Source organism: Rattus norvegicus, chromosome 2 (assembly GCF_036323735.1).
Source record: "Rattus norvegicus strain BN/NHsdMcwi chromosome 2, GRCr8, whole genome shotgun sequence".
In the NCBI taxonomy this organism is placed as follows: domain Eukaryota; kingdom Metazoa; phylum Chordata; class Mammalia; order Rodentia; family Muridae; genus Rattus; species Rattus norvegicus.
In genome coordinates this window covers 103,866,037-103,870,443 of record NC_086020.1, presented here as the reverse complement: position 1 = coordinate 103,870,443, position 4,407 = coordinate 103,866,037, and the positions used below count along the sequence as shown (strand labels likewise).

General features: G+C 39.9%; 1 pseudogene; it reads right to left on the bottom strand.

Moving 5' to 3' along the window:
- Nucleotides 1-3,435: 3,435 nt before the first annotated feature.
- On the bottom strand, nt 3,436-4,063 carry Rpl13-ps12 (ribosomal protein L13, pseudogene 12; annotated as a pseudogene).
- Between the last annotated feature and the right edge of the window lie 344 nt (nt 4,064-4,407).

The window sequence follows — 4,407 nt, the reverse complement described above, 5'->3', positions numbered from 1 at the left end:
TTGGGCTAGGAACAGACAGAGACCACTGATGTCTGCGTACAGCCAGATGTAGCTTGGATTGTTTTTAAAAACTACATGCTACAAGCCCCGACCTGGCTTGAACCTATTTTAGAACATCACCCAAAAATGAAGTCATATGAGAATTCAGAGTGCTTGTGAGTAAACAAGAAAACAAGAGTCTTATGACCTCCATTTCTTCAGAACATAGAATTGTACTCAGAGTGCTCCTCCCAGGTGTAGTGGATAGGGATGAGTTCATTTTAAATTATTCATTACAACTGGCTATTATTATTTGTTTAAATGCCTCAATAGAAAAATATGATTTTGCCATTTGGGACTTGTCTATGTGATTATATGCTTCACTCATGTGAGTCTTTTTTTATGATTTTTTATTGGATTTTTTATTTACATTTCAAATGTTATCCTCTTTCCCAATTTCCTGTCCATAAACCCCCTATCCTCCCCCCCTTCCCCTGCTTCTATAAGGGTGTTTCCCAACCCACTCACCCACTCCTCCCCTCCTCTCCACCCTGACATTCCCCTACACTGGGGCCAAGGGTTTTTCCTCCCATCCTCAGAGTATAAATTGTATAATGCTCTGAATAAAGTTGGCTTTTGCATGACCCCATAGTCTACCTCATTTTGAGTTCTGCTCTCTCAGTCCCATCACCTCTAGAACAGTAAACAAACCTGTTCAGGCCCTGTCACAGACTCTGAGTTCATATGTGTGTTAGTCCTGTTGTATTGAGAAAAACACTGTTTCCTTGTTATCTTCCAATCCCTCTAGTTTTATAGTCTCTCTGCCTCCTCTCTGCGTAGTCTACTTAATCCTGAGGGGAGGAATTAATGAAGACATACCATTTTGGACTAGGTGTTACAAGATCTTTTGCTCTCTGTATAGTGTTCAGTTGTGAGTCTCTGTATTATTTTCCAATTACTCAGTGGAAATTTCTCTGATAATGACTGAGTAAGATACTGCTCTATGGGTACAGTAGAATGCCATTAGGAGTTACTTAATTGCTAAATTCCTTTAGCAGAATGATAGTATTGTTTTCCCCTAAGCTCATGGTCTTATGTAGTCTCAGGTTTCTGACCATCTGAGCCGTGTCCGTCCAGGGTTTCATGTCATGGAGTGGGCCTTGAATGCAATTAAATATCGTGTAGTTACTTCCAAAACATCTGTGCTACTATTGCAGCAGCATATATCATGTATGCGGGTCACCTTTATATGACTGCTAGGTTTATAGGTGGGTTGGTGTTTACTTTTATTGCCTGGTAGCATACACAGTACCTTCCAGAACCATGAATACTAGTCAGTAGGGGTGAAGATTCTAGGTAAGCACCAGCTCATTCCCCTGTGTTTAATGAGATGGTGTCTTCAGTAATAGAGTCTTACTGGCAGATTGTGGAGAGCAACCAATAGCTTTGGCAAACAGCCTGAGTTGTTTGGAGGCTTGCATGAAGTCCCTTTGGTCAATAATTCAATTAGGTGTAACCTAATCCTGATACTGCAAATTTCATTTGATGGTGAGAGATATCTAGCTGGAGCTTTGTCTCTTCCATTATTTGGTAACTCCATTTAGGTTTCTTTCATATATGTATATATTTTTAAAAGCTTCTACTGTAGTAGGTTTCCATATGACCCCTCAAATTGCCATTGATTTTAATTTTCCCTCCTATATCCCCTCTTTTATCCTTCTTATTCCTTCCCCTCTCCATTTCAATCCCCTCTCCCTCTATAACTATATATTCCTTTTACCTTTTCTTGGGAGATCTTCCTCTTCTTCCCTGTCTCTTACTCTATACCTGACCTCTGTGGTTATTCAGACTTTAGCATCTCTATTGAAAGTTTAAAAGCTAACATCCACATATAAGCAAATACATATTATATTTAACTTTTGGGGTCTGGGTTGCTTCACTTGAATGAATTTTTTCTAGTTCCATTCATTTACCTGTGTATTTTATTTTTAAAAACCTGCTGATGTACAACTGGGCCTTTTCAATTTCTGAATATTATGAATAGAGAAGCAATGAACATGGATAAGCAAGTGTCTCTATAGTAAGACATAGAGTCCTGTGGATATATTCCTAAGAGTGGTATAGCTGGGTCTTGAGGTGTATCTATTCCCAGCTTCTGGAGGAACTGCCACACTAATTTTCATAGGGGTTTTACACGTTTGCACACATACCAGCCATGGATGAGTATTCCCCTTATTCTATGTATTCACCAGCACAAGCTGTCATTTGCTTTATTGTTCTTGGCCATTCTAACTGGTGTAAAATAAACATCAAAGTAATTTTGATTTGTGCTTCCCTGAAAGTTGAGAAAATAAAACATTTCATTAAGTGTTTCTTGACCATTTGTATTTCATCTTCTAAGAATTCTATGTTTAGATCTCTGCATCATTTTAAAACTGGGTTATTTGTTCTCTTGATAACTGGGTTGCTTTGGTTCTTTTTATATTTTAGATGTTAACTCTCTAATGGATATATAATTGATAAAGATCTTTTCCCATTCTGTAGGCTGCCATTTTGTCCTTTTGACAGTATCCTTTGTCTTACAGAAGCGTTTCGGTTTCATGAGATTCCATTTATCAATTACTATTCTTGGTGTCTGTGTTTTGGTGCTCTGTTCAGAAAGTCCTTTCCCATGCCAATGAGCTAAAGATTATTTCTTACTTTCTCTTCTATTAAGTCCAGTGTATCTGGTTTTAAGTTGAGGTCTTTGATTCATTTGGAATTGAGTTTTGTTCAGGTCAGAAACGTGGATCTATTTGCATTCCTCTATGTGTAGACATCCAGTTTTGCCAGCGCTATTTGTTGAAGATGCTGCCCTTTTTCAGTTTATATTTCTTTGTCATAAAAAATCAGATTTCTGTAGGTGCAAAGGCTTGTGTCTGGGTCTTCAACTTAGTTTCATTGATCAATATGCCCATTTTTATGACAATACTATGCTGTTTTTATTACTATAGCTCTGTAGTACATTTTCAAACTGGGGGTACTGATACTTCTGGCAGTTATTTTATTATTCAGGATTATTTTAGCTATCCGGGGGTTTTGTTTTGTTTGGTGTGTGTGTGTGTGTGCGCGCGTGTGTCTGTGTCTGTCTGTCTGTCTGTCTGCCTGTCTGTGTTTCCATATGAAGTTTAAAATTGTCCTTCCGGTTTCTGTGAAGAATTGTGTTGTAACTTCAATAGGAATTCTGCCCTGATGTTTTTGAAATAGTAATAAACAATAAAATACAGCTCTGCTTCTTCCTGCAAATGATCTTTACTCATGAACAAATTAGAGTCCTCTTCTGTAATGAAGTTGCATAAACCATTTTAATAAATTCCTTGGCTTTTCTCCAAGTAATAAAAATTAATATCAAACTAATGCAAGAATATCTGAGTGATTACCTTTTTTTTTTTTTGCTTTATGGAAAATTTATTACAACTCTCCAGCCGCACATTACTTTTTCTTCTCAACGTCTTGCTCTGCAGCTTCTTTCGCCCTCTTTGCTCGGATGCCGAAGAGCCGGGCATTGGCTCGGGCCATCCTCTTCTGTAATGGCTCTGGCCTTTTCCTTTTTGTACACATTCCGGATGGGCATCACAGGTCCTGTTAGCTGCGTGGCCAATTTAAGTTCTTCAGCAGAACTGTCTCCCTTCTTCGGAGCAGAAGGCTTCCTGGGGAAAAGTATGAGCTTGGAGCGGTACTCGTTCAGGCGCTGCATGTTGGCCTGCAGTGACTCAGTGGATTTGTTTCGCCTCCTTGGGTCCACAGAGATGCCGATGGTGCGTGCCATTTTCTTGTGGATACCAGCCACCCTGAGTTCCTCCAGGCTGAAGCCCCTGCCAGCCCGGACCTTGGTGTGGTATCTAACTGTAGGGTACCTCACGATGGGCCTGATGGGACCGGACGCGGGGCGAGGGGCGATGCGGCGCACTTTCGCCTGCTGGGCCTAGAGTCTAAGGATCTCGCGTGCTGGCTGGTTGAACCAAGTGTCTGCTCGCTGCTGCCAGTCCTTGTCAAGTGTCAGGATCGTGCCATTCCTGCTGGGCGCCATGACTGCCTCCTTTACTCTGAACGACTATCTTAAGGTTTCTAGAATATCTCATAAAAGTCAAGAGCAAGAAAGTGAGCCTTATGGTGACTCTCTTGAAACACTCCTGCCAACTGTAGGGCATGTACTACTGCTCATGTACTACTGTCTCCACATACCTTTATACCCTTGCTTAAATGTTAAATTTTTTCTTAATAAGCTCCAAATTTTGTTTAAGAATGAATAGTAAATTAGGTCTATGAACAAGTAGAGAGAGGAATTGGCCCCGTAATAAAATTGCAGCCAAATATATGCATAATGTATTGGTGTACTGGTGATTTTCTTGATTCTGTAGCAAAATATTTGCCAAAAATCAATTTATG